Source organism: Leopardus geoffroyi, chromosome D4, assembly GCF_018350155.1.
Source record: "Leopardus geoffroyi isolate Oge1 chromosome D4, O.geoffroyi_Oge1_pat1.0, whole genome shotgun sequence".
NCBI classification, from domain to species: Eukaryota; Metazoa; Chordata; class Mammalia; order Carnivora; family Felidae; genus Leopardus; species Leopardus geoffroyi.
In genome coordinates, this window is record NC_059342.1 from 51,756,791 (window position 1) to 51,784,011 (window position 27,221).

At 37.1% G+C, this 27,221-nt stretch overlaps 1 protein-coding gene across 6 annotated transcripts in view; it reads right to left on the reverse strand.

The window, feature by feature from the left end:
• The window catches only part of LINGO2 (leucine rich repeat and Ig domain containing 2), a 1,160,577-nt gene that overhangs the window by 503,383 nt on the left and 629,973 nt on the right, over positions 1-27,221 (reverse strand). For all 6 annotated transcript variants that reach the window (XM_045468931.1, XM_045468928.1, XM_045468930.1 and 3 more), the window contains one exon: positions 3,581-3,666. The gene's annotated coding sequence lies outside the window, so the exon portion shown is untranslated. The remainder of the gene's footprint in view (positions 1-3,580; positions 3,667-27,221) is intronic.

The window sequence follows — 27,221 nt, forward strand, 5'->3', positions numbered from 1 at the left end:
CCTGATTGGAACATGTGATAAAAATCTATTGAAGGGTAGTGTTTTTCAACAAATAAGACCTAAGACTGACCCTTAGCTCTTGGTCCTAATGATAACTTAGTTTTTAGAAGAAAGCATCTACTATACTTCACTGTTGAAATGTAGATTGTGAACAACCTCAGGCCCAAATTCTAAGCAGTAGCAGGCAGTTATATAAAGCACTCCTGCTAAAATGTTGACAGACCATCTTCTCTCCCAATTCTTGGTCCTCTGATCCTGATCTAATAAGTATTACACAAACACATGCACACATACAGTACTACTGTCTCTAGTCCCATTATCACTGTATGTATAATGTCTATTGGGACTATCTAACTTTCTCCTTGGATGTAAGGAGTGAGAGGGAGTAAGAGAGATAATCCTCAAATGAATAAAAAGGCACTGACTGAAGAGGAGTGAACAGGTATGACTACCTAACTTTCTCAGTGATACCATTCTTGGATCTGTGAGTCAGGGTGCAGAAAGTGAAGGGCTGGGGTGCCCGGATGGCTCAGTCAGTTAAGCGTCTGACTGTTGATCTTAGCTCAGGTCATGATCTCATGGTTCATGAGTCTGAGCCCCATGTGGGCCTCTGGGCTGATAGTGTGGATCCTGCTTGGGATTCTCTCTTTCTCTCTCTCTCTGCCCCTTCCCTGTTCTCACTCTCTCTCTCCCAAAATAAATAAATAAAAGCTTTAAAAGAAAGTAAGTGAAGGCCATAGAGTCTGTCTATATTATTTAAGGCCATATTTTTATTTGCTCTGCTTTAGATGGTGAATTTCTATTTAGTGATGTGGAAGTCTCTCCAGAAGATAATAATGTATTGGCTGAAAGTCCCAGTTTTGAATGTTGTCATAAATTTCCACCATCTCTACATCCTTATAGCCATTTTAAGCTCCATCAAGCACTGTTAAGTTGGTGGAACTGTAAAAGAACAAATATTTCTGACATCTTAAACTATGATAAAAAAAAATCCACCAGCATCATTTGGAGAAAAATTTAATCTTCCTCTAATATTTACTCACAACCAAAGTTATTCTTGAATATCTGTACAATCCTACTTTGACACAGATGGCACATGTAATAAAATAGCACATGTAAATATTTGGATCCATTTCAGTAAAAGTGAGAAAGCCACAAAACCATCTTACAAAGTAAATTTTCATTGCTGACGCAATATGCATCTTACTGTGTACCAAAAGTGCTGCAATTTTCTTTAGTAGTTTTTGAAATGAACAAGTAACATTTATTTTCAGCCCCTTTCAATGTTGTGGTGAGATGAGTTCATTTTCATTTTGTAGCTGGCCAAGAGCCACTTTTATCTCTTATAGTTATACAAGGTCTCTACGCTGCTTGGGAACTGATAAGGAAGGCCCAGTATTCTAAATACAACCTAATTTCTCTTTTCTAACACTAGACAGAATGAAAAAAGAAGAGACAAAAAACATATTTTGAGAAATTCTTTTAACATCACTTATTAAAAATTTTAAGTCTTGATTTCTGATAGGTAAATTTAAATCATTCCTATTAACTTCCAATTGTTTTTCCATTTTTTAATGTCAATTATTTCCTATAACTCTGTAAAGATACTTTGTCATTGTCAGTCTTCTTGCACTTGTTTCATTTGAACAATTAGGAATTTGATCTTCTTGTACCTTAGACCATAATACAGGTTTCTGGATGTATGTTGAGGCTCTATGAAGTAACATGAAAAGGGCTGCGTCTGAAAAACGAAGGTCTAGGATTGAACATTAGGTCTGCCTCATATTAGCACTATCAGTGGTGCTGTAAGGCTTGCTGTCTGGTCTACAAGCTAGTGTTAGTCTGCAAATGCTAACCGGTCTGCACCACAAGGAGTATGGAAAATAGAGTATGGAGAGAAAGCATTAAACATTTTCATACCTATTTTATAATTTTATGTCTACAGAATAATGACAATTAATAAAAATGTGGGCTTGGGTATTTTGTGTCTGCCTTTTGATCATTTTATTTCTCTAGTAATTAATGTTTGCAAAAACATTCAGTCTGCAACAGATTCAATGTTTATAGCAGCATTATCTACAATAGCCAAATTAAGGAAACAGACCAAGTGTCCATCAAATGAGGAATTGATAAAGATGTTTAGATATGCATAGATAGATATAGATACAGATACAGACATAGACATTTAGATACATATATTTAGACAGATATATAGATAGATATAATATACAGAATATTACTCAACCATAAAGAAGAATGAAATCTTGCCGTTTGCAATGATGTGGATAGAGCTAGAGAGTCTTATGCTAAGGAAAATAAGTAAGTCAGGGAAGAACAAATACCATACAATTTCACTCATATGTAAAATTTAAGACACAAAACAAACAAACAAAGGGAAAAAAGAGAGATAGGCCAACTAAGAAACATACTCTTAAATATAGACAACAAACTGATGGTTATTAGAGGGTGGAGGCATGGATGAGATAGGTGATGAGGATTAAGGAGTGTACTTATGATGAACACTGGGTATTGTACGGAATCACAGTATTGTACACCCGAAACTAAACTTACACTGTATGTTGGCTCACTGGAATTTAAATAACAACTAAAACAACAACAACAACAACAACAACAACAAAACTGACCCTTAACCATAGAGTTTGAGAAACACTGAGCTTGTAAGACATCCAGTGAGCCAGTTAATCTCGTGGGAGGGACCTCAATTTTTCCATCTTTAAAATATATATAGTGACCCCTACTTTGTCTTCCATACAAGGTATGCCAGTAATAAACAATTTTACTTACTCATAAATTATTTGTAAGCTATAATGTCTCTTATAAATATACAGCTATTATATTGTAAGCACTAAGCATTTGGGAGTAGCATGGCAACTCAGCTAAAAGAAGCTTGGCATTTGTTAGATAGCCAATAAATGTTTGCTGACTTTATGAATGAATACAAGTACAGAAACTCTGGCATTAGACAGGACTGCACTCAAACAACTATCAGAGTAGTATGTGATTTAAAGGCAAGTCACATAATTTTTAATAGTACAATTTCTTCATCTGTAAAATCAGAGTAATAATAGCTTCTACCCTTAAGCATTGTTGTGAGTATTCAATGAAACAATGCAGTAAAGTGGTTAGCATTTAGTACTTGGCACATGGAAAATATTCAATAAATATTAATCTTATATCTTTAAGCTCTTTTTCTATGCTAAGGAAACAAATCAATTGTTTACATGCAATTTCTTATGTAGTTCTTAGGAAAACATAAGATAACTGCCATAATCTCCATTTTCAAACAAGGAAAATAAGACTCAAAGAAGTAAGCAACTGCCACAAAGTCATGAAACTACATAATACCATGTCTGTCTATAACAAAATGTGTGCCTATTCCTGCAGAATACCATCTCCCTAAGGTCTTTGAAGTAAATAAAGAGAATGAATGTCACAGTCTCCTTTTAGATGCATTCTTATTTTTGCTTGTGAACTATGTGGGATTTTTGCATGAAAAACAATATTGGCAGATGTAATGACACAAAGTAAAAGATACCCAGGCATCACTTTTGCCACTTACCAGGCTGATTTGTTGGGCTCCTCATGCTGACAGTGGCCGCTCTCCATGTTCTTCTCTGACCTGCTTCGCATGACTCTATTTCTAGGCTATCAAAAAATAAGTAAATAAAACATGTTAAATAATGATACTTGATTCTAGAAGGATCTTCGTATATTAATGACCACAACAATAACAATTCAAATTTGCATAGCACCTGTTTTATAAAGCTTTTAAAGAACCACAATAGGGATTAATCCACTTCACATATTTGGGGTCTTGCATCTTGAAAGGAAGTACATTGTCATCTTTATCTTGGAATTCTCAGAACGTGAGGAAGTATCTACCACCCAGGTATTCATTAAATTACTTTCTTTTTTATTAAATAGATAAATGGATGAAACTCATGTTCAAATACACTGATATAGCTGAAGACTTCAACCTTTCACTCCAGAAGGCAAAATGTTATTGTGTTATAATTTTTTACAATGTAGACCTGAAGGAGCAAGTATTTTTACCTTGTCAATCAACCTGCCATTGGAAAGGTTAATTTGACAATGAAGTCAACATGCAAATCTCAGATTATTCCTCATGGTTTCAGTAGTTATCATCGGAGGAATCTCATAATCTGTTATCAAAAACAGTTATGGTTTAGCAGCTCTTGGGTGACTTGGTCGGTTAAGCATCCGAGTTCAGCTCAAGTCATGATCTCGTGGTTCATGGGTTCGGGCAGGTGTAGGGCTCTCTGCTGTCAGCACATAGTCTAGAGCCTCCTTCAGATCCTCTGTCTCCCTCTCTCTCTGCCCATCCCTTTCTAGCTTTCGCTCTCTCTTTCTCTTAAAAATAAATAAACATTAAAAAATAGTTATGGTCGGGGCGCCTGGGTGGCTCAGCCGGTTGGGCATCTGACTTCAGCTCAGTTCATGATCTCGCAGTTAAGTTCGAGCCGCGCGTCGGGCTCTGTGCTGACAGCGCAGAGCATTGAGCCTGCTTCAGATTCTGTGCCTCCCTCTCTCTCTGCCCCTTCCCTGCTCATGCTCTCTCTCTGCCTCAAAATAAATAGAGATTAAAAAAATAGTTATGGTCTATTTATGCAGGAAATTTCAATACAATCAATTAAAAGCTAGAATCTATTTTGAAATAATTGTAAAGTCAAAAACAGGAAATGAAATGTTCTTTTTAGAATTAGAATCGGGCTTTTCATTGTCTTGATGAGTCTTCTGCTATTTCCCAACTCTGTGTCAACTCTCCTCCACAACACACAAAAAGAGAGAAGGGTAAAGGAGAGAGGTATGTTTACTAAGAAAACAGTAAAAGCTATCCCGGGATATTTCTTATTAACTCAAAGTATAATGAGGTGAAAAGTTCTTTTTTTCCACCTTTATTAATTGAGATATACTTGACATAGAACACTGTGTAAATTTAAGGTGTACAACATATTAATTTGACATTAATGCTTTCTTAAAAGAATTGGGATGTCAGTCACTTTCCTTCAAACTCAAACTTGTATGTCAGCTTTTCTACTTGACATTACTGTTAGTGTGAGCACTCACAATAGTGATAATTATTATTTTGTTGCTTACAGTATATCAGCAACTGCTCTTATCATTTTATAGGAATTATCTAATTTAATGTTTACAATAAGTCAGTAAGGTAGATATTATTAACCTCCCTATATTTACAGATAGGAAAACAGAAACCTAGTTTAAATTATTCAAGATCCACTGCTGTTAACAATTAGGGTAGGATTTGAACCTTTCCCAGAGCCCATTATCTTAATCTCCAAGGTATCTACTACCTTTTAAATTTACTCCAAACTGGAACTCTTAAATTTCCTCATGTACCTTCCTAGGTCATCCCTGCTTTCTAGGAAATTAACACATAAGCTTTGTACTTAAGTCAGAAACACGAAGATCTTTTTAAAATAACTTCCTTTTCCATGGTAATTGCAAACCCTACATATAGCCAGAATCCATACAGCTCTCTCCTCTCACCAGTTGAAGCCACCATAATCGATCATCTACAACACTGCAAAGCCTTGTACCTGTTCTCACTGATCCCTCTTATGACCCCTTCTACAATCCACTGCTCACACTCTAGCCAGGGTAGACTTGATGGCATAAACCACAATTTTACCACTTGGCTTAAAATTCTTCAGTGGCTTTGTATTGTACGTGGAATAAAACCCAATTATCTTCGCATGGCCTACGAGCTCTGACATGAACAGGCCACAGCCTATGCCTCGAATATCATACAGTTGTTCTCTGATTTTGGCGGGCTTCTGCATGTTCTTCTCATAATAAACTCTGGTTTCAGTACCTAAGGACTCTGCTTTTCCCTGGAATGCTCTGCAATTGGAACCTTTTTATGCCTTAGACCTCAGTTCAAGTCACTCTCTCAAAGAGGTTTCTCCTGAACCCCCAACGTGTTCTCCTTCTATCAAAACCTATAATCGTTCTTTTCATTTGTTGTCTGTAACCTCTTTTCCTCACTGGAATGCGGAATCCATGTGGACAGGATTACAGCCTCAACTAGGTAGCACCAAAAAATTTCTGCTTAATGAATGTATGGATAAATGGATACATGTTAAAGTATATTTGAACTAATTATTCTTCATTATTTTTATTCATTCCTGAAAGGAAGACCAAGGCATTATTTAAAGAATTAGTAGGGGCGCCTCGGTAGCTCAGTTAAGCATTCGACTCTTGGTTTCAGCTCAGGTCATGATTTCACATTTCTTGAGATGGAGCCCCACTTCGGGCTCTGAGCTCATAGTGCAGAGCCTGCTTGGGAACTCTCTCCCTCTCTCTCTCTGCCCCTTCCCAGCTTGTGCTGTCTCTGTCTTTCTCAAATAAATAAATAAACTTAACACAGTAATAATTAGAAAAAAAGAATTAATAAATAGAAAATCATAAAAACTATTTTTTTATATTTTTCATATATATCTGCTCTTTTGAGATATTAAAACAACTCCCATTTAAAAATGAAATAAATTGGGGCGCCAGGGTGATTCAAGGTGTTAAGCGTCTAACTTTAGCTCAGGTCCTGATCTCCCGGTTTGTGAGTTCAGCCCGGCATCGGGCTCTGTGCTGACAGCTCAGAGCCTGGAGCCTCCTTCAGAATCTGTCTCTCTCTCTCTGCCCCTCCCCTGCTCGCACTCCGTCTCTTTCTCTCTCTTAAAAATAAATAAACATTAACAAAATAAAGATAAAATAAATTTATTTATGTTTTTTCCTTAACAAGTAAAGACTATAACTGTATGCATTAGTTTATATTTTTTCTAAAAGTGTCCTCACTGGGGCTGCCTGGGTGACTCAGTCGCTTAAGCATCTGACTTTGGCTCAGGTCATAATCTCACTGTTCATGAGTTCAAGGCCCGCGTTGGGCTCTGTGCTGACAGCTCAGAGCCTGGAGCCTGCTTCACATTCTGTGTCTCCCTCTCTCTGTCCCTCCCTGGCTCAGGCTCAGCTCTCTCTCAAAAATAAATAAAACATTAAAAAAATTTACTTAAAGATGTGATTAGTTTAACTAACAACTCTTTTTTGTTTTCCCCTATCTGAATCATTCTGCAAAAATATGGGCAACCCCGTGAGACTTTATTTCTCTTTCCTCCCTCTTTGGTTTGGTTTTGTTTAAAACATTGCTTCTCAAATTTAAAGGTATATAAGTGATATATGTACATTAATCAAATCATGATTTCTGATTCAGTGAATCTAGGGCAAGGCTCAAGCATCTGTATTTATCACAAGCATAAGTTACACTGATGGTGCTGACCCATTGACCACACTTCGAGTAACAAGAATTCAGAATACAGTTAGCAGTTCCAGGTGATTTCAAAATAGTACTTTAATCTTTCATTGTGGTGTGTGTTTGTGTGTGTGTTTTCCATTTGCAAAATGGTATTATGACCATAACTAATAATTATTTTTCCACTTATAGTCCCTTTTTCAAAAAAGTGCCGTTACTATGAGATAAACAATACTAAATAAGCAGTTAGAAAACTGTACATACTTCTGTTCTTATTTATAATTTATCAATAATCCCAAATATTTTCCTTGCTTTGAAAATAAGTGTGTGTCTTGATGTCACCTAGCACAGACTCCCTTGAATTTATTAATACATAACAAAATAAATTAAACACTGACTTTTTGTAACTGGCTAATAAGATGTTAGGTAACTTTATTTTCATCTGCACATTTTTCTATATTTCCAATATCTTGTACCTTACAAATTTTAGCTACTGTTTATTGTCTTACAATACACTGTCCTAAATATATGTGTTTGTATAACTTCATATATATGTGACATTATCTCATTTAATTTATAAATTTATAAAGTGTTAATAAAAATTGTTATGATTTTTAGGCTTTTACTAATGGCCAAGTACTGTATTAGTGCTTTGCATGTGTTAATTTAATCCTCATTAAACTTAAATAAGCCATTAATATTCAGAGTTTTTAGGTGGAAGAATTAGTTTGAGGTTATATGGTTTAAAAGTGGCAAAACTGTTGGCACAAAAACAGACACAGATCAATGTAACAAAATAGAGAAACTAGAAATGGACCCACAAACGTATGGCCAACTAATCTTTGACAAAGCAGGAAAGGCTATCCAGTGAAATAAAGACAGTTTCTTCAGCAAGTGGTGCTGGGAAAACTGGACAGCAACATGCAGAAAAATCAACCTGGACCACTTTCTTATACCATACACAAAAATAAACTCAAAATGGATGAAAGACTTAAATATAAGACAGGAAGCCATCAAAATCCTCGAGGAGAAAGCAGGCAAAAACCTCTTTGATCTTGCCCGCAGCAACTTCTTACTCAACACGTCTCCAGAGGCAAGGGAAACAAAAGCAAAAATGAACTACTGGGACCTCATCAAAATAAAAAGCTTCTGCACAGTGAAGGAAACAATCAGCAAAACTAAAAGGCAACCGGCAGAATGGGAGAAGATATTTGCAAAAGACATATCAGACAAAGGGTTAGTATCCAAAATCTATAAAGAACTTATCAAACTCAACACCCAAAAAACAAATAATCCAGTGAAGAAATGGGCAAAAGACATAAATAGACACTTCTTCAAGGAAGACATCCAGATGGCCAACCGACACATGAAAAAAAATGCTCAACATCACTCATCATCAGAGAAATACAAATCAAAACCACAATGAGATACCACCTCACCCCTGTCAGAATGGCTAACATTAACAACTCAGGCAACAACAGATGTTGGCAAGGATGTGGAGAAAGAGGATCTCTTTTGCACTGATAGTGGGAATGCAAGCTGGTGCAGCCACTCTGGAAAACAGTATGGAGGTTCCTCAAAAAATTAAAAATAGAACTACCCTATGACCCAGCAATTGCACTACTAGGTATTTATACAAGGGATACAGATGTGCTGTTTTGAAGGGGCACATGCACCCCACCAATGTTTATAGCAGCACTATCAACAATAGTCAAAGTATGGAAAGAGACCAAATGTCCATAAATGGATGCAAGGATAAAGAAGATTTGGTATATATATACAATGGAGTATCACTCAGCAACAAAAAGAATGAAATCCACAACTACGTGGATGGAACTAGAGGGTATTATGCTAAGCAAAATTAGTCACTTAGAGAAAGACAAATATCATATGACTTCACTCATATGAGGACTTTAAGACAGAGAACAGATGAACCCAAGGGAAGGGAAGCAAAAATAATATAAAAAAAAAGGGAGGGGAACAAAACATAAGAGACTTTTAAATATGGAGAACAAACAGAGGGTTACTGGAGGGGTTGCGGGAGGGGGGATAGGCTAAATGGTGAGGGGCATTAAGGAATCTACCCCTGAAGTCATTGTTGCACCATATGCTAAGTAATTTGGATGTAAATTAAAAAAAAAAAGACCAAAAAAAAAAGTGGCAAAACTGAGATTCAAATTCAGGTATGCTAGACCCTATTTTCATAATCTAGGTAAAATCAATATTTTTTGAAGAATCAAGCAAATATGTGTGTGATAGAAGATATTTGAGGTAGTCAATAGTAATACAAAAGGAAATATATGACTCAATTTCTATATTATATAATTTATAAAGGAAAATATGTCAAAATAAGAATTATTTGCAGGGGAAAATCATTATTAATTCTACAGGATGAAAGTCATTGTTTCCAAAGTTTAGCAAACTATTATTTTATTGCTAAATGTTACTTGGATTTATTACTGATGAAGATCTTTCTGAAAGCATAGTTTTTTCCACTGATGAATAAATGGGAAAGCACAATGAGATATTGAAAGAAATAAGTTTTAAGAATGGTGGACCCATGAAACAAAGATATCCTTATCTCTGATGTTTTCAGCCAGATTTACAAATAGCAATATATTCCACAAGCAGTTCTCCAGATTCCATTAACAAAATAGTCAGCATTGGTCATACCTATTCACCATTTCTCCCATTATGATAACCTTTACTGAAGCATGTCTTAACTATTGGAATCATTATATATACATGTAAACACACACACACACACACACATGCATATGAGGGGATTTTTTTGTAACTAAAACTCTTAATACATTGTGAGAAAAACTTAATAGGGGCACATTCAAAACAGAATTTCAAACTCTATCAAATTACTCATGTCTAGTTTGATAGATTATGTTCTGATATGATTTCATATGGGGTTCACTTAAATTTCCTAAGAGTTGATATTATCATTGTAGTTTAATAATGGTTTCACTTGGACTCAGTAAGAAATCAAAAAAAATCACAACACAGGAAAAGCATAGTCTCTTCCCATTAGGTGAATGTGGCTCTATTCTGAATGGAGTTTAACAAGACTGGCCAGTTTTTATTTTCTTTTTTTTTTTTTTTTTTTTTTCAACGTTTATTTATTTTTGGGACAGAGAGAGACAGAGCATGAACGGGGGAGGGGCAGAGAGAGAGAGGGAGACACAGAATCGGAAACAGGCTCCAGGCTCTGAGCCATCAGCCCAGAGCCCGACGCGGAGCTCGAACTCACGGACCGCGAGATCATGACCTGGCTGAAGTCGGACGCTTAACCGACTGCGCCACCCAGGCGCCCCTTTTTTCTTCATGACTTCTAAGAGCCAACTTAGCATCTTCTTTGCCTGCATTGTCTAATGGTGTCTTCAACCTCTTTGTAAAGAAACATGTAAGTGACTCCACAATAGAATGCAACTTAACTGATGATGTTTCCAAAATACTTATTCAGAAAAGTTGATTCTCTTCAGGATACCTGGGTGGCCCAGTTGGTTAAGCATCTGACTTTCACTCAGGTCATGATCTCGTGGTTTGTGGGTTGGAGCCCTGTGTCAGGACAGAGACTGCTTAAGATTTTCTTTCTCCCTCTCTCTGTCCCTGTCCAACTTGCCTGTGCTCTCTCTCTCTCTTTCTCAAAATAAATAAATAAACTTAAAAAAAAATTGATTCTTTTCAATAAACAGATATGGAAGTTCCTTGTAGAATACCCAACAGTGGGGGTTACAATGATAATAGTCTAGATAAATTTCACATAGGGGTAAACAGAAAATAAATTGTATATAGAAGTGTGTGTGTAGGGGGGAGGGATGGTTCAATACTTAGGGGGGAAAGGAGTTTTAAGAAAAAGAATCCAGGAATTTTAATACCCCTGGGTTATTGTCTTACTGACTGCCTCCAAACTGGCTTCTTAGATTTTAGCCTCATTCTTACTCAATTTATTCCTAAAATGCTTACATGCTTTCTAACCAATTTTCTTACATTACTGTAATGTTAATTTTTTTAGTATCGAAACTCTTATTTCAGACCTTGATTCTTCTATAATCTACAATTTAAAGAGGATAGATGGACTTTCCTGAAAAACAAAGGGTGTTGCTACCTCTCTATACCTAGGACTCCTATCCCTCTTCTTGTCTCTATTACTGCAACAGATTCTGAACTGAGTCATCTGCCTCCAGACCAATGGTTTTGCCTCCTTTTCTTATAAATCCTTCACTGATTTCATCAGATTAATCTCTCTAAATCAAAGCTAGAATCCTGTCAATCTTTTTTTCACAATGTTCCTAAGGCTCCCCATTCCCTACAAAAGATGAGGGCAGAGGCGGTGAAGGGAGCCCCATTTCTGAGTCCTTAGCCTGGGCTCAAAGACTTCCACTGTCTTTAATCTACCTTTTCAGACTCATCTCCAATGTGCAAATGCATAATGCAGAAGTAGATTGCAAACTGCAAAGATTTTTACAACTGGGAGTGGTTCCATTTTTAGAATAAGTCTATGAAATTATCCTTATTAGTATGTTTCAGTTACCCTAAGCCTTTATTTAGTCAAGCTACTAAATAGTAGAAACCAGGTTTGAATCTTCTACCTTCAGAGCCTATCCTGCATCCCCTAAATCTTATTTGTCCTTCAGATTGCATGATTAGCCACTTTTTGAATGTTTTATTTTCCTTTCTCTGAATACAGGCCTGTGTCTATTTCTGTTCAGAGGAGAATCATTGTCTGTCCCTCTATTTGCATATATTTATCATCTACCGAGACCTTGATCAAATCTCTCTGTTACTTTCAGTTAGAAATGTCCTCTCTCTGTTCTGTGTAAGTTATCGTTGTGCTTTTCTTATAGCATTTTCTACCTACTGCAATTTTTTTTTAAATTACTCCTGTTCTAACTATTTCTCTCATTCATTTATAAGCTCTTCCTGGGGCAGTCATACTTTGGTACGTCTTCACAGACACTTTCTCTGGCTCAATGCACTGTGTATGGTAAATGTGAAATAAAAGAGGAGGGGGGATTCCTCCACCCACCTTGCCTTTTTTTTTCTGGAAAGGTAGTGAAGTGGTGTACTGAGAGCGTAGGCCCATCACAGGTTATGAAGGTCATGTAGACACAGTTTAACATTCTGACCTAGACTATACTGCTCTACCCATTGGCTTTGTATTTTAAAACCTAAGAATTGCAAAGCATCCAAATCTCACTTTAGCTACACACGTTGAGGACAGGTAGATTCATTTAGTATAAAATAACTTTTCTTAGAATTAAGTCTGTTTCTCTTTAAATCTATTAACATCATTTGTCTTGGTCTCCACTACCACAGAGCACCTGGCTGATATTCCTGTCTCTAAAGCAATGGACTGTATGTTGATAAAGTACATTTTTGTGTACTGCGGACATTTTGGAAATAGCTCTTGGATCAAACGAAATGAGTTCCAGTATAAATAAAAAACCTAAGACATTGCAGACGGCACTTGGCAAAATATTGGTGTGATGGTTAGAAAGATGCAGTGTGATCCTCTGCAATTGAAGTTTTGTGTTGAGTGCAGGGTCCAATAATATGAGTTGCATCTTGGAACTTGCATGTTCAGTGAAATCTGTATTAAATCTAAATATAAGCTTTGTTACTCTAGTGAAATTTCAAAAAAAAAAGATAAAAGACAAACTATAACTAGATTGGTAGTTTGAGTCACATTTAACTCTCAAAATAACTGTTAAATATGTAGTTTCTATTCTAATCAAGGTGAGAAGTGAAAGAATATTCACTTTATGTCTGTTGCCTTGCTGTGAACATTATTTCAAATACACTGAAACATGACTGACTTTATTTATTTTAAAACCTCTGGCACATTTTATGGTTTGATCCATTTTCTAACACTTTCAAAGCTGTAGTTCATTAAATTACACTTGATTCATATAAGCCATCCTGAATACCTACTGTTAACCTATAAAGATTGGGGGTACAAGGATTTATTTTCAATACATTCTACTTCCTTCATTCAGATCAATGCAGGCAGCCTCCTAAAGAGCTATCATGTTTCATCACTGTAGGGAAAGCTTCGGATTCTAGTAAGTTAGGTAGAGAGGTAGAGAATGACCTTAAGCTCTATCTGCAGCATGAGCAGTTGACCAGGGGTTCCAATATCAACAGTAGGTTCTAATAGTATGACCTTTTGTTTGTTTTTGTAGAGTCTTTTAAATGTTTATTTATTTTTGAGAGACAGAGCATGAGCAGGGGAGGAGCAGAGAGGGAGACACAGAATCTGAAGCAGGCTCCAGACTCTGAGCTGTCCACACAGAGCCTGACATGGGGCTTAAACTCAAAGACTGTGAGATCATGACCTGAGACAAAGTTGGACACTCAACCGACTGAGCCCCAGGAACCGCTAGTGTGACCTTTTCTAAAACGCTCTTCACCTGAGTGAGGTGAGTGAGAATTGCTAGGTGAAATTTGGCTGTCATCGATTTGGTGATAGCTCAGTGCTAAATAATCACACAATCTTCAAGTCATAAGTGACAAAGGCCTCCGAGGTTATCTCCTCATTGGTATGGAGGTACTGGCTTTGGCTCACAAGGGACCCACAATGCAGCTCCAGTGGCATCAAAAAAAGAACTGGAACAACAACTCCAACTATTTTATATGTTTATTTACAGTGGAAGTCAACTTTTTTGTACTGTCACACATTGGCCCAAGTTTCACCCTCTTGAACTATTCAGAAGATACAGAATCCTAGTTTTACACAGCAGATCTTTAAATAATTGAAGGAAGTTAATATTGCCCTGCAGGGAAGGGGAACATCTTTCAGACTCAACATCACTACACTTGGACACGAAATGACAGACACATTCATCAGATGACATATTTCCAGATGTCTTACTATTCTGGTCATTTCCTTTTGGATGCACTCCAATTTTTCAAAGTCTCCTTTTAAGATATATTGAACATCCTATGACATTTCTGAGGCTTCCAGCAGAATGGGACACCCTGAGAATAACAGTAAATTTTTCTCGTTTGTGAAAAATAATGAGGTCTAAAATTAAATAAAATTTCCACTTCTCAAAACTGGACACAGAAAGAACCAACCATGAGAATATTCATGGATCAAAAATTCAACACTAAGCTTAGTGGTGTTGTGGAGTCGTTTCTGAGAAAACACGGGCTATGGTCTGCAACCATGGGCAACACTTGAATCCACTGTCTGCATTGTTTGCTCTATCTCCAAAATATTGACCTCTCTGTGAGAAAAGATGTCAGTCAGAAAAAGGACTTGAGTCATGACTCTCTCCTTAGCCAGTAGCCTGAGTGACCTTGGTTAAGTCACCAACCTCTGTGCTCATCAGTTACTTCATTATTGTGATGGTAATTTTATGTGTCAATGTGACTAGACATGATGTGTCCAGATACTTGGCTAAAATTATTTCTGAGTTGTCTATGAGGGTATTTCTGGTGAAATTAGCATTTGAACAGTAAAGCAGTTTGCTCTCCCCAATATGAATGGATATCATCCAATCTGTTGAAGCCCTGAATAGAACAAAAAGTTGGAGGAAGGAAGATTTCAACCCTTCCTGCCTAATTGCTTGAGAAAGAACATCATTGATCTTTTCCTGCCTGAGGTGTTCCTGGTTCTCAGGCCTTCAGGAGCTGTACCAAATTATACCACTGGCTTTCCTTGGGCTCCAGCTTGCAGAAAAGCAGATCTTGGTACGTCTAGCCTCCACAACTGGGTGAACCGATACCTTATAATAAATCTCTTCTTATACATGTACTATTCTTACATATAATAAATGTTATATGTTATCTATAATATATATATTAATGTTTATTTTATTATTTTGAAGAAAGAGTGCACACATAGCAGGGGTGGGGTAGAAAGAGAGGGCGAGAGAGAATCCCAAGCAGGCTCCACACTGTCAGCGCACAGCATGATGTCGGGCTCAAACCCATGAACTGTGAGGTTATGACCGGAGCCAAAATCAAGAGTTGGACATTTAACTGACTGAGTCACCCAGTATATATATTATACATTTATTTATTTATTTATTTATTTATTTATTTATTTATTTATTTATTTATTTATTTATTTATTTTACATATATCACCTATTGGTTCTCTTTCTCTAAAGAATCCTAATACAATCACTAAATCAAAGTTTTGCCTGGATGATCTCTAAGATCACATGTAAACTATATTTAACCTGGTAGGAGATTTCAATTTTTCAAAACTTTTTGTTAGTCAGGAGTCCTGTCTTTGATTTTAATATAAGCCCAGATTTAAATCATTTTTTATCTTCAGTGAAATCTGAGAAAATGCTTCACCAGCTCCCATAGTCTTGCTTTTCACTTCTTTATTTGTTTGCTTACCCACCAACTTACTTTTGTGCATTCTGTGAGCACAGCACAGTGCTTGGCAATATGGATGATTATATATATATATATATATATATATATATATATATATATATATATATATATATCATGGCAGCTCTTTCCCTTGAAGAACTCAAGCCTAGTTAGGTAGACAAGATGCTAGATTTCAATGTAAAATATGAGTGTAAAAATATGAGTATCAGATAATGATGACAATGGATGATAATGGAATTCACAGGTAGAAAAGATCAGCATGGCCTAATAAGATGGAAAATACTTGTGAAGGAGATGGAAGGAAATAGGGCAGCTGATGACATAGAATTTTGATAGCTGGTAGAAGGGAGTATTTACATGCTTGCCAGAGTGATCAAGCATTTAGATAAAGAGTTCTCAGTTGTTCTGGAAACTATGCAGTGGCTGCATGTAACAGGCCTGAAACATGTAATCACTGGTGAGAATCCAAACATAAACACAGGATTTCAGCAGCCCCTCATACACACAATGTCCCACTCTGCTCAGCTAAAACAGTACCACAAGCAATCAGAAGGTTTTACAACCCCTCTGGGCCTGGGCAGCATTGTAAGTGCACATATTAGGAGACTTGAAAACAGAAGGGGACCTGGTATCTACTTCTGGGGTCTGGTATATATTCAGAGATATATATTTGAAAAAACAAATAAATTTGCTCTCAACTAGCACTGGAGGGAACGACTCTAAAAGTTCTGCTAGTGCCAAATCATTGTTCTTAGCACCTCAACTAACTGGTATGGCCCAGGTTTAATGGTTTTAATTATAGGAAAAAGTGACACAACTCTTAATGACTAACTTTTGTGGCAGGAACAAAGGCATGAGCCTTCAGAATCATTTCCAGTGTGTCTGGAAAGACATCAATTTGAGAGGGCTGAGAAGGGCTGAGGATATCCTTCTGATATCTGAGTAAGAATCCCACAGAACTGAACTGTTGGGTCCCACTGCTAACCTCTTCCAACAATCTACTTAAGGGAACCTCTGGTTGCTGATGAATCCAATCATGTTCTTGAAGAAAACAGACCCTGTGGTGACAAGTAAAAGACTTTGTGCACTCATTTCTTACACTCAAGTGAAGTATATGTAGACCCATCATCAGAAACGGAGTGTCTGGCAATTGCTGTGCCCCAAATGGCTGATGCAATGTAATAGTGCTCAGTAAATATTTACTGAGTAATTGAGTCTGATAGAAACTAGAGTTGCTTTGTGTCACTTGGAGAAAAGATATGTTTATTACAATCAAAAGATTATCTTTAGAAATTTCCTCTGACTCCTTCTCCTTAAAGGAAAATACATATACATACATTGGCATGAATGTGTCTGCTCATGTTTGCATGTGTGTGTGTATCGCTTTCTGTTGCTTACATTTCTGTTTTCAAAGTGTATTCCTTCATGCACACAAAAGATTTTCTCATATTCAGCAGTGCACTGGTGATAATAGGCCTCCAACCAAATAATCCTTTAATATCATAAAAACATCTTCAGCTGACTCTTCTTTAACTCATGAAATACAATCCTTAGCTCCAAGGAACAAAACACTAAATAGAATTAAAAAAAAAAAAAAGAATAATATGAAATCATAGTCTGTGGGCAGGAGATAGAACTTGTAGTCATTCTCTGAGGAGTTGAAACATAGAGCTAGAATCCCTTTTGTAATACTTCAGTATACTCCTATTAAGGGCACTGATTTAGTTGAGACAAATGGAGAAACCATTAACATGCTCAGTGCCAGGTGGGGAAGGCAGGGCAGTTCCAGAGGAACGCGGCTTCAAGTCAGTGTACTAGGGAGGTATAGGGCGACAAATGTCAGCAATATATATAGCAAACTACAGAAATAAGAAGCCAAGTTCTGCTTTGGCTGGAAGAAAACCCGAAGTTAAAATTGGTCACTAATCTAACAGATAATATTTTGGAGACAGACACTGGTCCCTTTGGTGCAGCAACTAGCTTAGTGTCATCCTCTGTGCTTTACTTCTAGCAGGCTCTCGCCTAAGACTCCACACAACATTGGCATCCATGATAAATACCTTGTTGAAATGTATCTCTCCCCACTGTAACTGAGGGAGCACATTATAGAATAAGTTCATGTTTCCCATGTTTACCTATCAGACATTTCTAGAATGCAGGTAACATGGTCCAACATTAAGTCAATCCTATTTGAATGAGCCTGATATTATTTTAGAAACCACTAAATAGGGTTTGGGTCATACGCATGATAACTCTTACACCAAAACTTTTAAGGAAATTTGTCTAAAAATATTTGAAAGCCAGTGGCTCCTGGGCAGCTCAGTCAGTTAAGCTTTTGACTCTTGACTTAAGCTCAGGTCATAATCTCATGGTTTGTGAGATTGAACCCTGCATCGGGCTCATGATGATGGCACAGAGGTTGCCTGTGATTCTCTCCCTCTCTCTCTCTGTTCCTCCCCTACTCGTGCTCTCTTTCTTTCTCAAAATAAATAAATAAACATTTATTAAAAAATACTTGAAAGCCAAATGTATGAGAGCTAATTCAATATAATCAATCCTCCCATGAAATATCCTCTGCTTCTTCTCAATTCACATAAAATGTGTGGGAAATATCAAATTGCCCAGGGGAAGACTGAGTAAAGTATACACAAATATCCCTAATAGGCCCACAAGAAAGACTAATATAAACAGCAGCATAAATCTTCATCTTTTCTGTGACAACTCAGGCTGGAAATGCAGTTAGCTGCAATCAGACTTGGCCCTAATTTATTGCTGATGTGGCATAAATGTTAAATACAGCTGCTGCAGCCATTAACCCAAACTCCTTAATTAAAGAGGGAAATTATGCAATATTTTTTCTGCTTAATTTACCAAGGTATTCACAGTCAATACAGGTTTGTTATTTAAATGATGAGACTTCTTGGTTGTTTATATGACCCACAGCATATAGATTACAAAACAAAACAACCTAGAAAAAGAATTAACTGTTATTCCTACTCAAAAGACTCTGAAGTATACTCAAATGCATGCTCTGATACTTATGCTCTTAAGTATGGCCCTTCAGACATCTATTTTGCATATATGTACATTTTCTCCCTTAGCAATCTAAATGACAGTCATTTCACTAGGATGTAACTTGTTTCCACCATTCCCAGTGGGATGGTTTTGAGTAGTGAAAAGCTACATGAGACATAATGATAGGAATTACAGATACTAAAGTACCAGTACAGATTCTTAACATTGTTGTGTTTTTTAAAATTTGACAAATATTTGGGAGTGCTTCTAGAACCCTGAAAAGACTTCAAGAAGAGAACTGAAAGATATGCAATGATATCTAGGATTTCTGGGGAAAAGCTTTGTTTTATAAAAGAAGTCTCCCTTTCAAAGTCTTGGTGTTCAAGGTCTATGTGAAGACAGGGAATCCCTGAGTTAAATTTGCTATAACTAGCCCATTTTCATAAACTAAAAGTATAAATAAAGTGAGGCATATTTTAAAATCTTAGTTTAAGGAACAGACTATGGACAAAAATTTAGAATTATTTTAAGCACATATTTTATTCCTTACCCTGCCTTACGTCATCTTTGATGGCACTTCTTACAAATATTGGGCTAGATGGGCAAATAATGAGACCTATGATGGCAGCTCCTGTTGCTTTATTATCCTAATTGCACTCCTAAGTTTCCAAGAAACTTGGGTTTCAAGTACTCTAAGTCAATGTACATAAATGGGCAAAGTTACTAAATACTTTAGCAAAGGGACACTCCCCCGATGAACTAAAATCGATCACTTACTGGGGCGCCTGGGTGGCTCAGTGGGTTGGGCAACCGACTTCACTCAGGTCATGATCTCACAGCTCATGAGTTCAAGCCCTGCACTGGGCTCTGTGCTGACAGCTCAGAGCCTAGAACCTGCTTCAGATTCTGGGTCTCCCTCTCTCTCTACCCCTTCCCCACTCATGTTCTATCTCTCTCCTTCAAGAGTAAATAAACATTAAAAAAATATATAAAACTGATCACTTGCTAATTAAGTCATATTGTAAACTTGTTCAACTCCTTAGCAAAATCATCCAAAGTGGTATATCCTAAGATAGTTGAGGAAGCACAATATAGTTTAATGGTTAAAACACTTGCTCCAGACCTTAAGATTTTAGCACCACTGAAAGAGGACTCTGCCCCATTGTGATCTCAAACTTTATAGCCAGGTTCTTCTTTCCAGCTTTGTCTCTTGGCTCAGGCTGAAGACCCTAAGGGCAAAACATCACCTAAAGGGAACCAAAACTACCCCCTCAAGCAACATGGACTGCCCTGAGCCAGAAGGATCCCACCACTGCCTGCAACTGACTCCAAGGCAATGATTGATTTGACCTTCGCTGCCCACCTGCACATACCCAGCCACTTTTGCCTGACATATTTCTGATATGAACCTGGAAGCATTTTCAGCATTTTGGGGAACAGTCTTTGAGATGCTAGTCCACTGTCTTCCTTCAGTTGGCCCCACTGAAATAAATTCCTTCCTTTTTTCCCCACCACTCATTTCTCTGCCTTTGGATTTTATCAGCAGCACGAGGCGGAACCCGGTCTGTTTGGGACCCCTGGAGTCAGGTGCTCTTACACTGCTGCACACCGGCTACACCGCTCTTAACTGGTGGTTATGTATGGAGCAAGTATTTGACATATCTAAGCCAACATTCGTCACCTGCAAAGTGTTGCAAAGCAACAGCAACCACTTCAGACAGTTGTGAGAATCAAAGGAGGTGTTACACATAATGAGTAACCAACGAAGTTAGTTATTTGCACTTTTATAAATATGTTTTATTAGTAGTATCCCAGGTGTAAAACCTAGGCATCTCTCGGTGCCTAAATCTAAAGATTTCTCTAGAGAGAATTATCAGGGGTAATTTACCACATGGCAATCATAGTTATACCAAATTATAGCCACACATTAAATTAATAATACTGAGTTAATAATACTATTTTCTGTCATTAAATTGTCTCCTGGTAAATCAGGGCTGATAAAAATTGTTCTATATATGTTTGACCAACCAACACATGCCACATATTTTACCTCATGTTCTGCGATTTACAAAATGTTTCAAAATAAGTGATTGTGTTTTTGAAGGGGGAGCAAAATATACCACTCCAAAATATGCTTCTCTGGCATATTGATTATTTTGGGTTGATTATTACTGAGAGATAGCAGACACAGGAGAAATTCTGAAAAATGAGTAGAAGTCATCATTTTGTAAGAGACATTTATATTTATAAGGGAAACCTCCATTTGCAAGAGTGTCTCTCTCTCTGAACCAGGAAGAGGAGGATGGTTCCAAATCTCTAGAAAGTGTCATCAATGGAAAAGGCAAAAACAAATCTGCATAACAACCACACCCTTATTTACTGGGTTTTGTCTGAATATTTGCAGTAACTGGCTGCCCCTTCCTCTACACACGCACACGCACACACACACACAGGCAGACACACACACACAGACACACACACCATCTTCTTTTGTCTTTAGCTGGAGATGGTATTTAAGGTGATGTTGTAGCCAATTTCTGGGAGTTACTCAGTTTACTCAGAATGCATACATGTTATTAAATTTCTGTTTTTCTTCTGTCAATCTGTCTTTTATGATGCGGAAGGAGAGGACATGGGGACTTCTCAGTCAAGAATATACAAGGGTAGAGGGAAAGCTAGGTTTCCTTTCCTTCCCTACACTTAAAAATTTTTTTTTAACATTAATTCATTTAAAAAAATTTTTTATGTTTATTTATTTTTGAAAGAGAGGGAGAGACAGAGCATGAGCAGGGGAGGGGAAGAGAGAGAGGGAGACACAGAATCTGAAGCAGGCTCCAGGCTCTGAGCTGTCAGCACAGAGCCTGACGCGGAACTCGAACTCACGAACCACAAGATCATGACCTGAGCCGAAGTTGGACGCTCAGCCAACTGAGCCACCCAGGCGCCCCAAACATTAATTCATTTTTGAGAGACACGGAGAGACAGAGTATAAATGGGGAAAGGGCAGAGAGAGAGGGAGACAGAATCTGAAGCAGAATCCAGGCTCTGAGCTATCAGCACAGAGCCTGAAAGTGGGGCTCAAACTCAGGAACCATGAGATCATGACCTCAACCAAAGTTGGATGTTTCACCTACTGAACCACCCAGACACCTCTCTTTCCCTACATTTTAATTTGTTTAGCCAGTGATTATTGAGACCTAGACTTTGAGGAAGCCAGGAATGCAAAGATATAGAAAGTATCACCCCTGTCCTCAAAAAACCTTATATTCTAAAATGTGTGTATAGTAGAAGAGAGAAGTTCTCACTATAATTGCCCACCCTCCACTACCAGTTTTTAGAATGTTTATTGGGCAATATTTATGACCATAATGGTCATATGGTCATAATGACTATGACCATCATGCTTTAAGGTATCATATTTGGAGGGCAGGTAGCTTTTTTCTATAATCACTTCTTCCTTTAATATTGTAGGTAAGCTGATGAAGGGTCTGCTCTTTGAAGGAAGGCCTGACTTTGCTGTATCTGTTCTTATATTTTGCTTATATTATTGTACGTAAAAAGAGTTTCTACTTTTAAGTACATTGATTAGTTGATAAGCCTGAGGTTTAAGGAGGTAAGGAAAGGGGAACAGGTCTTGTACATTTAAGAAAGCAAGCTTGGTATTCCAACTGGGAAATCAATATTTATAGAAACAGATATAGTTCTTTCCTCAAAGGTTAAGAAATGAATATGCATTGCAATAAATAAAAATCATCAGCAAATAAAAAATAATTTGCATTTATGTAGTTTTTCAAACATTCAGCTTAGTTTTAATAGAGATTTTAGTTTTCCCATATATATTTCAATAACTTATAGAAAACTTAAGTAAATTATGTAACATTAGTAGTAAGAAGTACTAACATCTAAAGGGTTTTTGAGCAAACACAATGGACTTTTGGGAAGCAGAAACACTTGTATGTGTTAAAGAGTGACTTCTGGCTTAGACTGACTATGCCCCTGGGAATCCGTAAGTGTGTTTTATATATGAAACAAATAATTTGACTATTCTGGTGAGTATATTAAGGGCCTATCGAGTCATCTCCTAAGGAAGTTTCTCTTGTGTCTGTACCCAAAAATGATAATAACATGAATTTTTTTCCATTTAATTTTGTTCTTTGTTCAGCTCGTTGAAAAATCTCAAGAAGAAAAGGATAATTGGCCCATTATTCTTGGATTAACCAAATCCTTCCCACACTCCTAATATTCACAAATAAGGCAAGAAAGTGAATAAAAGTAAAATCAGTGAGCAAGAAAGTACTGAATTCAGTCTTGTCATCAAAGCAGCCAGCAAAGTTCCAGAGGGGAACCCAGGTATATGGTATGTGCTGCTTTCAATCCCATCCCAGTAAGATGGTTAAAGATGCCACATAGTGAACAGACCCAAGGGAACAAGCTATACTTACAACCCACTATAACCTGATGGGGAGACAAGCTTATATTGCAAGAATTTAACAAAAGAAAATAACACTTAGGCTTAGAGTGATTGAGTCAATGGTTCCAAAATGTAGTCCATCAGCTGCTTCTTACGCGTGGTGCAAAAATCAGTTCAAGGGTTTGTTAAAAAGCAAATTTTCCAGTCTCTACTCCAAGAGAGTCCAAGGTGCACAAATTCTTAATGTACATTCTAAAAACTCCCCAGGTAAATCTGATTAGAATTAGGTTTCTGAGCAACTGGGTTAAGCATTTTGCCCAAAGCATATCCAGTGAGTGATGAGGGCAGAACCACAAGCCACTTTTCTCACTGCTGCTTTTGTCATAAGAGATTATCTAAAGATAACTTGGAATTGATTCACTCTATTTATATATAAGACAATTAATACACACAAAATATATTCTTGGACTAAGTGAAGAATCCCAATCTATGGCCAACAAAAAACCTCTATCTTAAAGATCTACACCTTGAGAGTGTTGGTAAAGGTAGGGAGAAATGACGTTCTCATGATAACCTGTGCTTGTATAAATTAGTTCTACTTTTCTAAAGGATCGTTTCAGGATCTACCAAAGCTACGAGGTTATTGCTCATAACCTGTAATTTGGTAATTCAACTTCAAGAAAGTCATTCTACAGATATGCCTCCCCTATATATTTAAAGATGTATGTAAAAGAACTGATGGTAAATTTTTTTGTGACTATAGAACTCTGAGAAAAAATACAAATCCATCTAAACAGAAACAATGCATATAGCATGATTTCTTTTGTGATATGAATGGTTGTACATGCATCAAAAATTCCTTAAAAATCCATAAAAAGTTCTTAACAGTGGTGAATTTTGAGGGTGAAAGATAGGGTATTGGAATATGTACTAGTTTCTTGTTGCCAGTGTGACAAATTACCACAGACTTGGTGGCTTAAAACAATGCTTTTTTATTCTCTCTCTATATTATATATATATTTCGCTCTCTCTCTCTCTTCATATATATATATATACCACATTTTCTTTCTTTTTTTTTTTTTTTAATTTTTTTTTTCAACATTTATTTATTTTTGGGACAGAGAGAGACAGAGCATGAACGGGGGAGGGGCAGAGAGAGAGGGAGACACAGAATCGGAAACAGGCTCCAGGCTCTGAGCCATCAGCCCAGAGCCCAACGCGGGGCTCGAACTCCCGGACCGCGAGATCGTGACCTGGCTGAAGTCGGACGCTTAACCGACTGCGCCACCCAGGCGCCCCAATATACCACATTTTCTTTATCCATTCATCAGTTGATGCACATTTGGGCTCTTTCTATAATTTGGCTGTTGTTAATAGCACTGCTATAAACACTGGGGTACATTTGCCCCTGTGAATCAGCACTACTATATCCTCCGGATAAATTCCTAGTACTGCTATTGCTGGATCATAGGTAATTCTATTTTTAATCTTTTGAGGAACCTCCACACTGTTTTCCAGAGTGACTGCACCAGTTTGCAATCCCAACAGTGCAAGGGAGTTCCCCTTTCTCCACATCCTCTCCAACATCTGTTGTTTCCTGAATTGTTAATTTTAGCCACTCTGACTGGTATCAGGTGGTATCGCAATGTGGTTTTGATTTGTATTTCCCTGACTATGAGTGATGTTGAACATCCTTTCATGTGTCTGTTAGCCATCTGGATGTCTTCTTTGGAAAAGTGTATATTCATGTCTTCTGTCCATGTCTTCACTGAATTATTTGTTTTTCAGATGTTGAGTTTGGTAAATTCCTTATCGATTTTTTATACTAACCCTTTATCTGATATGTCATCTGAAAATATCTTCTCCCATTCTGTTGGTTGCCTTTTAGTTTTGTTGATTGTTTCCTTTGCTGTGCAGAAAATTTTTATCTTGATGAGCTCCCAATAGTTTATTTTTGCTTTTATTTCCCTTGCCTTTGGAGACATGTGAAGTAAGAAGTTGCTGAAGCCAAGGTCAAAGAGGTTGTTGCCTGTTTTCTCCTCCAGGATTTTGATGGTTTCCTGTCTCATATTTACATCTTTCATCTATTTTTAATTTATTTTTGTGTATGGTGTGAGAGAGTGGTCCAGTTTCATTCTTCTGCATGCTGCTATCCAGTTCTTCCAGCACCATTTCCTAAAGGGACTTTTTCCACTGGATATTCCTCCCTGCTCTGTTGAAGATTAGTTGGCCATATATTTGTGGGTCCATTTCTGGGTTTTCTATTCTATTCCATTGGTCTATATGACTGTTTTTGTGCCAATACCATACTATCTTCATGATTACAGCTTTGTAGTATAGGCTAACATCTGGGATTGTGATGCCTCCAACTTTGGTTTTCTTTTTCAACACTACTTTGGCTATTTGGAGTCTTTTGTGGTTCCATACAAATTTTAGGATTGTTTGTTCCAGCTCTGAGAAGAAGGCTGTTGCTAGTTAGATTGGGATCGCATTTAATGTGTATATTTCTTTGGGTAGTATCGACATTTTAACAATATTTGTTCTTCCAATCCATGAGCATGGAATATTTTTCCATTCTTTGTGTCTTCTGCAATTTCTTTCATAAGATTTCCATAGTTTTAAGCATACAGACCTTTTACCTCTTTGGTTATGTTTATTCCTAGGTATTTAATGGTTCTTGGTTCAATTGTAAATGGGATTGATTCCTTGATGTCTCTTTCTGTTGCTTCATTATTGGTGTATAGAAATGCAACCGATTTCTGTACGTTGATTTTATATCCTGCGACTTTGCTGAATTCATGTAACAGTTCCATCAGGTTTTGGGTGGAGTCTTTTGGGTTTTTTGTGTAGAGTATCATGTCATCTGTGAAAAGTGACAGTTGGACTTCCTCTTTGTCAACTTGGATGCCTTTTATTTCATTTTGTTGTCTGATTGCTGAGGCTAGGACTTCCAAAACTATGCTATACAACAGTGGTGAGAATGGACTTCCTGTCATGTTCCTGACCTTAGGGGAAGCTCTCACTTTTCCCTATTGAGGATGATACTATCTGTGGGCCTTTCATATATGGCTTTTAAAATCTTAAGTTATGTTCCTTCTATACTGACTTTCCTGAGGGTTTTTATTAAGAAAGAATGCTGTATTATGTCAAATGCTTTTTCTGCATCTATTGACAGGATCATATGGTTCTTATCCTTTCTTCTATTAATGTGATGTATCATGTTGATTGATTTGCAAATACTGAACCAGCCCTGTTGCCCAGGAATGAATCCCACTTGATCATGGTGAATAATTCTTTTAATGTATTGTTGGATCCAGTTGGCTAGTATCTGGTTGAGAATTTTTGCATCTATGTTCATCAAGGATACTGGCCTCCAATTTTCCTTTAATGGGGTATTTGTATGGCTTGGGAATCAAGGTAATGGTGGCTTCATAGAAAGAGTCTGGAAGCTTTACTTCCATTCCTATTTCTTGTTACAGTTTAAGAATAGGTTATTAACTCTGCTTTAAATGGCTGGTAGAATTCCCCTGAGAAGTCATCTGGCCCAAGACTCTTATTTGTTGGGAGATTTTTGATAACCAATTAAATTTGTTCACAGGTTATGGGTCTGTTCAAATATTCTATTTCTTCCCTTTTGAGTTTTGGTAGTTTGTGGGTATCTAGGAATTTGTCCATTTCTTCCAGATTGGCCAGTTTGTTGGCATATCATTTTTCATAATATTCTTTTTTAAAATATTTATTTATTTTATAATTTATTGTCAAACTGACTAAACATACAGTGTGTAAAGTGTGCTCTTGTTTTTTGGGGGTAGATAATTGTTTGTATTTCTGTGGTGTTGGTTGTGATCTCTCCTCTTTCATGCATGATTTTATCTATTTGGGTCTGCTCTATTTCTTTTTGATTAATCAGGCTAGGAGCCTATCAATTTTGTTTATTCTTTCAGAAAAACAGCTCTTAGATTCACTGATCTGTTCCACTTTTTTTTGAATCTATATTGTTTATTTCTGCTCTACTCTTTACAATTTATCTTCTTCTGATGGATTTGGGATTTCTTTGCTGCTGTGTTTCTAGTTCCTTTAGGTGTGAGATTAGGTTCTGTATTTGGGACCTTTCTTGCTTCTTGAG